General features: G+C 38.7%; 1 protein-coding gene across 3 annotated transcripts in view; it reads left to right on the top strand.

The window, feature by feature from the left end:
- The window catches only part of Oprm1 (opioid receptor mu 1), a 75,759-nt gene that overhangs the window by 38,458 nt on the left and 23,157 nt on the right, over nt 1-14,144 (top strand). The window lies entirely within an intron of this gene.

Genomic DNA, 14,144 nt, shown 5'->3' with positions numbered 1-14,144 from the left:
CAAGGACCGCCACATCAAACCAGACACACTCAAACTAATAATAGAAGAAAAAACTAGGGAAGCATCTGGAACACATGGGCACTGGAAAAAATTTCCTGAACAAAACACCAATGGCTTATGCTCTAAGATCAAGAATCGACAAATGGGATCTCATAAAACTACAAAGCTTCTGTAAGGCAAAGGACACTGTGGTCAGGACAAAACGGCAACCAACAGATTGGGAAAAGATCTTTACCAATCCTACAACAGATAGAGGCCTTATATCCAAAATATACAAAGAACTCAAGAAGTTAGACCGCAGGGAGACAAATAACCCTATTAAAAAATGGGGTTCAGAGCTAAACAAAGAATTCACAGCTGAGGAATGCCGAATGGCTGAGAAACACCTAAAGAAATGTTCAACATCTTTAGTCATCAGGGAAATGCAAATCAAAACAACCCTGAGATTTCACCTCACACCAGTGAGAATGGCTAAGATCAAAAACTCAGGTGACAGCAAATGCTGGCGAGGATCGGAGAAAGAGGAACACTTCTCCATTGTTGGTGGGGTTGCAGACTGGTACAACCATTCTGGAAATCAGTCTGGAGGTTTCTCAGAAAATTGGACATTGAACTGCCTGAGGATCCAGCTATACCTCTCTTGGGCATATACCCAAAAGATGCCCCAACATATAAAAAAGACACGTGCTCCACTATGTTCATCGCAGCCTTATTTATAATAGCCAGAAGCTGGAAAGAACCCAGATGCCCTTCAACAGAGGAATGGATACAGAAAATGTGGTACATCTACACAATGGAATATTACTCAGCTATCAAAAACAACGAGTTTATGAAATTAGTAGGCAAATGGTTGGAACTGGAAAATATCATCCTGAGTGAGCTAACCCAATCACAGAAAGACATACATGGTATGCACTCACTGATAAGTGGCTATTAGCCCAAATGCTTGAATTACCTAGTTGCCTAGAACAAATGAAACTCAAGACGGATGATCAAAAATGTGAATGCTTCACTCCTTCTTTAAAAGGGGAACAAGAATACCCTTGGCAGGGAAGAGAGAGGCAAAGATTAAAACAGAGACTGAAGGAACACCCATTCAGAGCCTGCCCCACATGTGGCCCATACATATAGAGCCACCCAATTAGACAAGATGGATGAAGCAAAGAAGTGCAGACCGACAGGAGCCGGATGTAGATCGATCCTGAGAGACACAGCCAGAATACAGCAAATACAGAGGCGAATGCCAGCAGCAAACCACTGAACTGAGAACGGGACCCCCGTTGAAGGAATCAGAGAATGAAGAAGGAAGAGCTTGAAGGGCTTGAGACCCCATATGTACAACAATGCCAAGCAACCAGAGCTTCCAGGGACTAAGCCACTACCTAAAGACTATACATGGACTGACCCTGGACTCTGACCTCATAGGTAGCAATGAATATCCTAGTAAGAGCACCAGTGGAAGGGGGAAGCCCTGGGTCCTGCTAAGACTGAACCCCCCCAGTGAACTAGACTGTTGGGGGGAGGGCGGCAATGGGGGGAGGGTGGGGAGGGGAACACCCATAAGGAAGGGGGGGAGGGAAGGGGATGTTTGCCCGGAAACCGGGAAAGGGAATAAAACTCGAAATGTACATAAGAAATACTCAAGTTAATAAAAAAAAAAAAAAACATTTCTTAAGCCAACACAATACATGACAGGCTAGACTTGTCCTTCATTGGAAGCTGAAATATGAAGCCTGGAGAAAAGTTTTTGTTGTTCTGTCTTTTGTGGGGGAAGGGGCCTTGGTTTAATGATTTAGTTCCCTATTCTTAAAATAAATACAATAAAACAAAAAAAAATTAGCTTTTGTAAGCACTGGCTTTTCTAATGACCTATTTATTTTCAGTCAGTGAGATCTTATCTTCATATGACCTTATTGTCAACTGTTTGGTCTTGTTTTCATTTTAGTCTGTAAGGCTGCTTTAGGATATCTTGAAACACACAGGTTTAGCAAATCCCATTAGTTTCTGATTATCTAGAAATCTCTTCATTTCTCCTTTCATGTTTTTCCCTTATCACGGTAAGTAGGCTAACCCTCTAACTGCCTTCCAGCCTCCAACATTCCTGATGAGAAATCTGCTAAGGTAATTCCTTCCATGTGATGAGCCTGATACTTTAAAGATTCTCTTCCTCTTGCAACAGGCTCACTATATGTCTCAAAGTAGGTCTAGGATTCCATCCCACCCTGGGGTCATCATCCTCTTGGATGCTCGCATGGGGTCCTCCATCCACTTAAGGAAGTGTCTGGCTCTGTCTCCAACACCATCTCTTTCTCCCTCTTTCTATTTTATGTCTTAGTCTTCTTTGTGTTTCCCCTTTCATTCTTCACTCATCCTTCCTTCTTCCTTCTTCCTGTTCTCTAGATTTAATACATCCAATCTGGACGACCCTCTGCCCAGGTTCTTCTGCTCATTTAAGTCTGCTCCAACATCCTTCGTGGTAATTTCCATTTTAGTTACCATAATCTCCAGCTCTGGGGTTTCCCTTGTTTTGCTCCAGCATTTGTTCATTGCGCAGTTATACTTTCCCTGATTTTTTCCATTTCTTCCATTGCTGTGTGAACTAGCCTTAAGACTAGTTTTAAAGGGTGTTGTTTTCCCTATTCAGTCTTGACACCCTCTCTCTTTCAGAGGTAGCTTCTGCTTTATTTCTCTCTATTCTTTACTTCTCTTATTTCTCTTCCTGTCTTTGTTCTTTTACTCCTAAATAGTCAATATTTCTCTATGTCTGTGCCTTATTATTATTTTTGCCAAAAAAAAAGCCTAAATAAAATAGCATGTTAAATCTGGAACCAGATACTTTCCTGTGTCTGAAGTTCATGGATATTTCTGTTTTGGTTTTAAATTATGTAAATCGTCTTCTATTCCAAGCATCTGCCAGAGTTGAAAACTTAACGTCTTTCCTACCTTTTCTGAGCCTGTAGTTTTCACTAGACATAAATAGTCACTTTCTCATTTTCCTTATACCTTTTGTGTTGATTGTCTTACTTTCATGCCTGTCTTCCATCCAAAAGAAAAGCAAAATAGATAGATGATTGAGAGAGAGAGAGAGAGAGAGAGAGAGAGACAGAGACAGAGACAGAGAGACAGAGAATGAAGAAGGGTAGAGGGGAAATGCCAGTACTTTTGTATCCCCACGTAGTCACTTCAGCTGTGGGGGGAAGGGATTTGTACAATTGAAGAGATTTCTACAAGGCTCCATGCTTCTGTCTCTATGTGCGAAAAGGGAACACATACACATTAATATTTGTAAGATGGGGATCTTGGTGCCTACCTTACTAGGAGCTTACACACTGTGTGCAAATTACTCTTGCAGTTCATACATGGCTTGCCACTGGGCTGAGGGTAACGGTTAGCCAGTTAACACATGAAAACTGACCAAAATTAACTGCAGTTAACTGCCTAAATATTCCTATGGAAGTTACAAGTCTTCAATGTACTCCAAAGTTCCAAAATATTTACATCAGGCAGACTCTGCCAGTGCAATCATAGCTCAGTGGGGGAGACAGATTCTCAGTGCTTCCTACTCAGCCATCTGCCCAGATTCCTTGCCTCCGTTATTCCTGAGAGAGTTGTTCAGCCTCCATGAATGCTAGTTTATTCATCTACCAAGAAACAGTGATATGCATCTTGTAAGCTTGTATGAAGTTGGAGAAAAATCCAAGGAAACTTCTTCGAAGGACTTCTAGCACATGGTAAACAGACCCTGCCTGCTGGCTGTCACTGCAGTGCATAGAAGTGGTCTTTAGTTCCATTATCATTCAGTTTGGTTCAGAGGTCATCTTTATTGGTAATAGAATTCAACTCTTTATGATGTAGAAATCGAGGCTCAGTCACATGACTAAGGTCACAGACAAGGTGTTCAAACCTATGGACCATAATTTTATACATAATGTCCCTGTTCGGCCACACCTGTATATTTGCTTCTAATTTGAGAAAGGACACAAATTAAAGAAAAATTATTTCCCACAGGACTACAGGTTCATAGCCATTGAATGGATTCACGTTTGCTCCTTGGACAGTGTCAGGCATCCAGGATGTTACTACCATTACTACCTTCAAAGGTTATGCCTTGATCGACTAACACCTAAGATTTTAACTCAGAGAACACTACATACTCACTCTAAAATATAAACTATCCCTGCAAAATATGAAAGTATAATATAATTAAATGTTGTATGACTTGAGAACATCTATATGATACAAATAGGAGTCCATTCAAGAACTGTGGACCTATAGACTGGTGAGTGAGAGAAACTTTCTGGATTCTACTAATTTTCTTTAATTTGTGTCCTTTCTCAAATTAGAAGCAAATATTCAGCTGTAGCAAAAGTACAGTATGTTTTTGTTTGGTTGGTTGGTTGGTTGGCTGGTTGGTTAGTTTTTTTGTTTGTTTGTTTGTTTTGTTTGGGGGCTAGGATTTGAAGAAGTGAGATGTATCTTATAGGTAGAGATAACTATAGGTAGAGTAAACTTATAGGTAGAGTAAAGTTCTATCTATAGGCATAGTGTATCGCCAGAGACTCTGAATAAAGGAAACAGTGCTGACAACATGGTGAGATACTATAAAACATTTACTCCGATAATGCCCTAGCTCCAGCTGGAATAGATTTTTCCTATTCTAAGGACAATGCTGAGTGCACATGCCAAGATATTATTGGTACAGCAGCTGCCATAGCAATGGTGCCCCCGAAATGGCCTGTTCTCATCTGTTTACATCACTGGAGAATTTCTAATGTTTCTCTTCATCGCCAATTTTCTTTGGTCTCCTGGTGATGGTACAACCTCCTAATTTACATCACCATGTTTAAGTGCACCTCACAGTCAATGCACACTAGCTCCAAAACAGGAGGGATGTGTCTGTGACTGTATGTGTGTGTATGCATGTATGTATGTATGTATGTATGTATGTATGTATGTATGATGTATGTATGTATGCATGTATATATGTATGTATTTAAGAAGCTTGCTATATCAAAAAAACCAGGGAACTCCAGAGAGATTTGAGGTTGGTTATTACAATAGAAAAGAGCAGTTTGAGTGGTCACACAAAGGTAACTCGATGAACAGGAATCAATCAATAATTATATACGTAGAAAAGTAAGTTAAGAGAAAGGACTGAGGTTATCTGTCTAAGAAGCAATGTTGTTTTGCAGTTTTCTGGTTGTGAGGAAATTCTATTTTATCTCTGTTATAAATGTGCTTATAAAGTCAACATAGTTTCGATTGTTGGCTTTTTTGTTCATGAAGGTTTGTTTGTTCCATTGGTTGGACAGTTGGACAGTTGGTTGGGCGGTTGGTTGGTTTTCCATTATGGAGAATCTTCATATAATGTTGATACCCAGTCAAATTCTGTCCCACAATGGAGAAACCCACTGGTTGCAACTAAACTAATTCTCTGAACACTATCTGGGGCTTTGTCTTTCTTGTATTTTTCTACTTTACTACCAGTGTACTTACTATTGATTCTCCTACACCAACGGGGGAACTAAAACATGAGGAATGATATGTGAGGGCTAAGGTGACACAGCAAGCATGTTTTATTCCCATAGAAGTGGAGTCTTTTAAGAATATGAAATGACCAACATTGTCATCATTGATGACAGCTATAAATGTGAACATCAGAGGCAGGGAAATTGATGGGCTACTGAGTTTGAGCAAAGCAGAATAGTCAGGACAGTGTAGATCACAGGTAGCTCTGGAGTAGAGTAAATGCCAACAAAAGGAGCAGGTGAAACTCTGGTAATCATTACTCATTTTCAGTGGAACTATGGCCACAGGTATAAGCATGAGAAATTCGAAACGTATTCTCAAGCCCATGGATAACACATTTACCTTTATTTGATTTTTTATATTGTTTGAGGTAAATTCAATCTTTGATTTTCAAGATGGTCCACCATGGATAACCAAAAAAATTACATTGTTGGCCCCCATAGCCAGAACACCTTAGAAATTATTTTTGAAAAAAAATGTAATAATTTACGAATGGATATCCACACACAATAGAAAAATTCTTATTGGATGATGTAGTAGTTTAAGGAGTCCTATCCCCTGGTAATGTTTTAACCCATTATGGGAATATAAATACAAATTAGCAAATGAAGAAGAAATACCATTGGCCTTTCTCCTGATGAATACATTTGTGATGAAAGTGACCAATTTGTGTCCTGAAACTTTTTGTTTCTAACACAGATTGAAATACCAGCCCACCTTGTCAAAAGCCTGAACTGATGAGACTTTTCAATAAGAAGAACAGTTACTTAAAGTTTAGAAAAAAAAAGTTGTGGGACATAAAAGTTTTTCTATTCAGAAGTCAGCCTCACAGAGAGGAAGATGAAGGGAAACTAAATACGAACAATTCTTTTTTACTTTATGCTATGAGATAGGTAATTTTTTTCTCCTTCTTTTGAAATAAGTGAATAGAAGAACTGAGAAAAAAGTGAGAATATTGGAATCATGGAGTTAGAAGAAAAAAATGTTCTTCTAGCCAGACAAACTGAAAGCCTGGATGAATCATTAGAATTCAGAAGAGACCACATAAGACTCAAGATGGAAAGGCAACACCAATTTCCTTACAGGAGTTCCACACAGTGGCAGTAACTGTGTCAGTTGACACTGGTGTCCGCCTTCCAGTACCCAAGCAGAACAGAATAGTGCAGCAGGGGGGCAGAAAAGCTAGGTGGCATTTGGGAGATTAGCAACTCTCTGGAGGATCAGAGGACAGGCATCTAAAATCAGATGAGTAGACACTAGTATATCATATGTTAGTGAAGCACAGCTCATCCTCTACATTTATTAAAAAACTGGATAATTCCAGCCATGACCCCAGACAGGCTGCAATGAAATTGCCTTCAAAGATCTCCCTCAAATCTGTGATCCTCATACTGTTGATGCATGGCAATGTTGTACTGTGAAGGAGACAGGTGGGAACACAAAATCCAAAATAAGTCATAAAAAGCAATCACACAGTGACTTTAAAATAAGTTACACTTAATGTTTCAAATGAATAAAAATCAATGTTTCCATGAAATGGGATGAATCATATGAAATTGAACATTAGTAGACACCACAAACCTAAAATTATTTTTAAACACATAAATAGAGGGGTGGAAGAAAGGCAATAATTGTTGAAACAACTACCCACATATCTGGACAAGCTGCCAAGTACCACAGACAATATATCTTTCAAATAAACATTTTACATAAAGGAAAGAAGACTTAAATGCTATAAGAAAGGAAACTATGGCACGTACCTTTAATCCCAGGCAGAGGCAGGTGAATCTTTGTGACTTTGAGATCACCCTGATCTACAGAGTGAGTTCCAGAACAGAGAGAGCTACACAGACAAACTTTGTCTTCAAAAAGAAAAGGGAAGAGGGGAAAAAGAAAGAAAAAAGACACTATGAACATAGTATTTCTTAATATAATAAGATGACTTATCATGAGATGACTATGTGTGTGTTGGCATGTATATGTGTGGATGTGCGTATGCATGTGCTTCTGTGTATGTACATATGCATTTGTGTGTATGTGAGTGTGTGTGTATGTATGTGTGAGTTTGCATGTGGCTGTGTGACTGTGTGTGTTTGCATGTGGATGTGTGGACATGTGTGTGCATGTACATCTGTGTGTGCATGGGACTTATTATCTTGATTGGAGAAAAAGAAAACAGTGAATAGAATAATATATTCAAGGTAAATGAAAATGTTCCTAAGAGTGACGTCATCTTGACAGCTTGTAGACTGCATCCTCAATGAATGCCAGCTGCTTTATTAGTCATATTAAGGAAACAGCAACACCTGCACTACAAAACGGTCTTTGAGATCTAAAAACAAACTGAAAAATGAGGTTAATATTTCAACACAGGACTGTTCTTATTTTTGTATCACTAACTAATATAAGCACTCTTGTGTGCCTGCTACATACTGAAGGAATCTAGGACTTGGCCCTGCCTTGATTCCCTCTCTGTCAGAGGTGGGCAGAGGGGAACTCTGAGCAGACTCAGTGAAATTCCATTGTATGATTTATTGGAGTTGCTATTTAGGTCATTTTATTAACCTTAGAAGAAGGAAAGTCTTTACATGCCTTCACATACACACACACACACACACACACACACACACACACACACACACCACACATGTACACACATGTACACACATACACATACAAACACATGCACAATACATAAATGCACATGCACATACATAGATGCATATGCACACACATACACATACAAACACATGCACACACACATAAATGCACTTGCACATGTACATGTGCACATGTACACATGCAAACACACACATAAGCCCACAAAGGTGCACACAAATGCACACACAAACAGACACTCACACACAAACACATCATGGAAAGCTAAATTCAGTGATACTTTAAGCAAATACACTTCTGAAAAGAAAGTAAGACTATTTTCCACAGTTACCATGATTCAACTGGACTGTGACCAGAGATTCGCAGGGGCAAAGTGTTTTATAACCTTGTTGGCAAAGCACTCATAAATATAGAAGGCTCACAAGGCAGTATAGTAGATACGTTCGGCTCTCAATGCAGTCTGGAGAAAAGGGGCAGAGAGGGCCCTCTCATACACAGGGTCCTTGGGTCCTTTCTCATACATCAGGGTGTAGGATAGTCTGCATCAGAAGTATTAGTCCATGAACTTCTACGACAAAGGCAGTTGATGGCTGCAAGCTTTGAAGATGAATTAGCCAGACAAAAAGAAATACCCGTCTTCGTGTTATTTCAAGTTTTCTGCATCACTAAGAAAACATTGCTCTTGTCACAATGAATTAAATAGCTGTACACTCATTCCTTTATTCAGCCCTTTCAACAGGTACTGGGTGGTACCCATCTTGTGCTAGGATGTTGAAGGGTGGGTCAATTTTATCTGATCCTATTGCTTTTTGCCTCATCGCTGTTCATTTCCTACTTACTTTGGCCGAGTATAACGTCATCAAATTATCACCAAAAAATAAGGCCAGCAAATATTATCAAAAATACACAAGAGCTATTACAACTATTGAGCTAATTTCTAAAGACAATAATATCCCCACAGCCTGTATTCACTAAGAAATTTTAACCTGCACAACATGAAGCTTTAGAAGCTTCTACAATTGAATTTTCTAATGCTGATAATACTGATATTTATTTCTAAAAATGTATTAATAATGTTGACACCGTTTTAAGATGTTTAGAGTTCTCCTCATGGTTCCTTCAGTATTAAAAAAAAACTACAGACTCACATTATCTGAAGTTGCTAGATTATATGTATCGTGGGTGCATGCATAAAACACATTTCCTCTCCTCTCAGAAGCTCTGAATTTGAAAGCTATATCTATGCTCTAAAAACTATGTTCTTAGGAAAAAGCAAACATTACTCTCCAGGAGACAAAGAGCTGTAGTTTTGAAATGGATGCTCTGATGTTGTTTTGGTGTGTGTGTGTGTGTGTGTGTGTGTGTGTGTGTGTGTGTGTGTGTCTGTGTGTCTGTGTGTCTGTGTGTCTGTGTGTCTGTGTCTGTGTGCTTGTGTCTATGTGTGTTTATGTGTCAGTGTGTGTCTGTGTGTGTTTGTATGTCTGTATGTGTCTGTGTGTCTGTGTGTGTCTACATGTCTGTGTGTGTCTGTGTGTTTGTGTATATCTGTGTGTGTCTGTTTGTATCTGCATGTTTCTGTGTGTCTACGTGTCTCTGTGAATGTCTATGTATTCTGTATGTTAGCAAGAAAAAGCTCTATGTTACATATTTAAAAAATTATCCAATTGCCACTGCTTATTTACATCACACAATGTAGCAAAGTAATATTTCTTTAAAATATAAATTGTTTAGGCAAACAGATTTTCTTGTAAATATAAGATGTGATAGTCACACTGACAATCCTAGCTAATCTCAATGTGTCACAAAATAAAACAAAGAAAATGAATATGAAAGACATAGGCACAAAGAGAGAGAGAGAGAGAGAGAGAGAGAGAGAGGGAGAGAGAGAGAGAGACAGGAAAAGACACAGAGATTTGAGGGCAAGAGGAGATATAGACAGGATTGGTAGTGAGATGGGGCATTGAAATGGTCAGTATACATTGTATATATTTAATTTAAAATTTAATAAAAATTTATTTAGTAAAGTAAGAGAAAATTGCAAACAGGCTAAGACAGTAGAATAAAATGAAATAAAGACTAGTGTTAGTGAGAGCGTTAGAAAACTAGAAATACAGCCCATTAGACTCCCAGCAATAGTAGACTTTTATTGACCCCAAATGTATACATAAAAGTAATATCAGTTATTCATTTTAAATTTTCTATGCATAAAGTTCCCAGAAAGTAAAATTTCATGTAACTCTGTCTGAAAGATTCTTTTCTCATGACATCACTGGAGGGATTGGATGTTGAAAGGAGTAGAGAAGACAATGAGAAAACAGAACACATGGGTAAAAAAGAGAATGCCCTCAGCCAAAGGGTCCCCAATAGTCCCTTATTCTAGGAACACATGGAGAATTGCTACTTTACCACTGGAAGGTTATGCTTCTTTGTTTGATTTTTCTGGAACCTTCTATCTGCCTTCTCTTGGGGTCAAAGTGACAAATAAGTCAGCTTTCACCTACAGGGGAAGATTCACATATTATGTCACTCATGTGTACTTTGCTTTTATTGGCTCGTGGGAAGTGTGCTCAATGACCATGGAGCATGGCTTTGAGAGAAACACAAATGAAATGTTTTAAGCATTTTACAGCAAAGGAAGAGGTCTCTGCTTAGTCCTTAATGTAGGTAGTAGAAAATATAACATAAAATAATGAAATAACATATGACCTCTTTTTATATTCATGGGAAAATAAGAGTTTTTTCTTTGGGACTTATTAAAATAGAATTAATCTCTCTGTCTCTGTCTCTGTCTCTCTGTCCCTCTCTCTCTCTGTGTTCTCTCTCTCTCTCTCTCTCTCTCTCTCTCTCTCTCTCTCTCTCTCTCCCTCTCCTTCCCTCCCTCCCTCCCTGTGTGTATGTATGTGTGTGTGTCTCTTCTTTCTCTGTGTGTGTCTGACTGTCCATCTCTGTCTCTCTCCCTCATTTCCTGCCTCCACTCCCACCCACCACTAACTGGATAATAATGGAGAAATTCAGACAGGTGTTCACTTGACAAAGTCTCCACTTGCATGATTCCCTGCAATGTAGGACAAGCATTTTTATTTCATTTGATTTACCTCATTCATCAAGAGCTTGAAAAGCTAATGCTCTAGGGAGTGTTTCCTGCTCCATTAAAAATATGGATTTCTGTGTGGGGATGTGGACACAAAGGTCATGACAAAACAAGGAGACATTTCCAATATCGTGCCGAATTTATAAAGGAAACTCACTGAGCCTTTCAGAACAAAACCTCTTCCTTCCTCACTCAAACTGACAAAATCCTGAAAGGGTAGAAAGGGCTCAAGGCTAGAAGACATTTCTTCTCCAAATCTCATCAGCTTTACTGTGAATACTTAAATATGATTGGGGAAAGAGTTAAGCCATGTGAAAGACACGATTTGATATAAAGCCAGCAAACCAGATTAGAAAATGTATTCTTTGTGCTTTTGGACTCCCTCTGTCCATTTTGTTTCTGAACCAAGAGTCTCACGAATTCAAAGGATCAATTCAAAAGCAAAATAGAAGAAAGATGAGCTAAGGCAACTGGTCAACCACCACACCACAATCAACATGTAGTTGATTCACTGAAGCCTCTTTTACCCTTAGTGAACCAAGATCAATAAAGTTTTAGAAAGTACTAATAACTAGAGGAATAGTATGAGGAATGAGTGTAGCAGCAGACAGCAGCTGCTTTACAACCACATACAGAGGATGAACATTTATAAGCAAAAGATACACATGTGACATGTGAGAGCAGAAAGATACACATGTGACATGTGAGAGCAGAAAGATATCAATAAATGTGCTATGCTACGCCTCCTTCCGCTGGAACTAGGTTGTACATACAGATACTCTGTCAAACATCAATGGTTCTCAGACAAATACAGTATCTAAAGCACTTTGCATAGTAATGCCTGGAATTTTACAGAACACAGTTAACCAATCATCTAGAATACACAGTTTTAAGTATTTATTATGAAATTTTTTAATGTGATATAGTATTTAAGTCACTGCTTAGTAGAGAAGTAGGTGCAGTCAATACCAGGAAGGGGCTGGGGTACAAAAGAGTGTCTCCCAGGCCATATGCCTTACTCCTTCATTTTGAGCACCTCACTCTTTTCCTTCATTTTACTTCTATTCGGTTTGCACAGAATGAAGAAGAAGAAGAAAATAAAGGCTGGAGAAGGGGTTGTATTTAATATCTACGGGTTTGGTCAAGACTCATTCAAGTAAAAGGAACAACAAGGACAATCCTTCCTTCAATTTGCTTCTTGTCTACCTGCTAATCCTGCTAATTCATGGCTCCCAGTGGGTTTCTGATAATACATTTAACTTTCCTAGGACAACATTCATACCACCACGTCAGAGCAGGACAAAATGAAAGGCTCATTCGCTGAGCAACAATACCCCTTTCCAAAGCCAGCCATTTTTCCAGACAGAAGACCATGGGAAAATGCTGGTGGCACACCCAAATTCCTGTCTCTGCAACTCGTTTTCATATATTTAGAAAGTTCCTGATGGGACTTAAAGCATGAGTAACTGCAATCAAAATTCTGGTTCCCTTCAGGGGAAGGATCTCTAAGCATAACAAGAAAAATTAAATAGCAGCGATCCCATAAAATGCCAACAGAAAGTTTTTTATGATATTTGCTGTGTATGATTTAATTGACAAGTAATATTTTATGTACTTACTATATATAATACAATATTGTGATATGCATGTACATCATGGAATGAAAAAAATTAATATTCCCTCCCATCACTTTCCTTTCATGGTAAACACTAATCAAATTTCATTTCACAAACACCTCATTCCAAGGGAGGAAATGATTTTTTTTAAACCGAAATAACTAGGCATTCCAAGCACCTGCTAGTGAGCAGATAAAGAAAAGACCGAGAGTGTAATGAGTCAGAAAATTACCTTAAGTTCCTCTCTAGAGTGTGACTAATGTCAAAAGGTATGCCTTTGAATCACAGGTCTATCACTGATAGTTTACCTAAAAAAAAGAAAGAAGAAAAGAGTGTGTGTGTGTGTGTGTGTGTGTGTGTGTGTGTGTGTGTGTGTGTGTGTGTGTGTTTGCTGCTTTAGGAGAAATCTTTCCACGTATCAAAATATCAAAAGTGCTTAAATTTCTTGAACATCCAAGTTTAAAGTTCTTGAACACCAAAGTGGGTGATTTCAAAAACCTGAACATTGTTATTATAATTTATTTTGTCCATTTGCTTCCTTTGAAATTAACGATGTTCGTCAGATAGACGGTCTTTACTAAATCACACGGATTTATGTCCTCAAGTTAACTGGCTGTCTATCTTCTGGTGTTAAAATCCTTAAGGCAGAAACAGTTCTAAAGCAAAGTAGCCTTGATCTGGAATCCACCAGTTGTTCTGCAAGTTCTGCAGAAAGAATCATGTGTCCAATGAGGAACTCAGGAAACAGTCTCAACAGGTTGGTCCTGGTGATATCCAAGAAAGTCTGAAAGTTTCATCTCCTTGCTGTTCATGGAGACCAAAACAGTCTTGGAACATTGAATTAAGCCCCTATATCAGAAGCTCTATAATATCATATCCCACAAAAATCAGCTGTCTGGGGCTAAGATTCTTAGCCTCATGTGACTGAAAAACTCTAAGCTCAAACTGAAATTTAAAAGGAGCTTGCTATCTGCTGTACATAAAAGTTCAAGGAAAACCTTGATTCAGGTATTACATTTTCATGTCCTCTCTCAACTCCTGAGGCAGGGGTATTTTTCAAATGAATTTTCCTAACTACTATAGACTCTAAAACTTCTCATGTTTGAGCCCCCTGAAGAAACTCATGTATGTTCTCTCTCTCTCTCTCTCTCTCTCTCTCTCTCTCTCTCTCTCTCTCTCTCTCTCTCTCTCACACACACACACACACACACACACACACACACACACACACACACACACACCTTCCCTGAAAACAACTCTGCGTTTTAATTAACTCATCTCCCATGATT

This window comes from Rattus rattus, chromosome 2 (assembly GCF_011064425.1).
Source record: "Rattus rattus isolate New Zealand chromosome 2, Rrattus_CSIRO_v1, whole genome shotgun sequence".
NCBI classification, from domain to species: domain Eukaryota; kingdom Metazoa; phylum Chordata; class Mammalia; order Rodentia; family Muridae; genus Rattus; species Rattus rattus.
The sequence above is the reverse complement of the archived record's forward strand: the minus strand, read 5'-3'. Positions and strand labels throughout refer to the sequence as shown.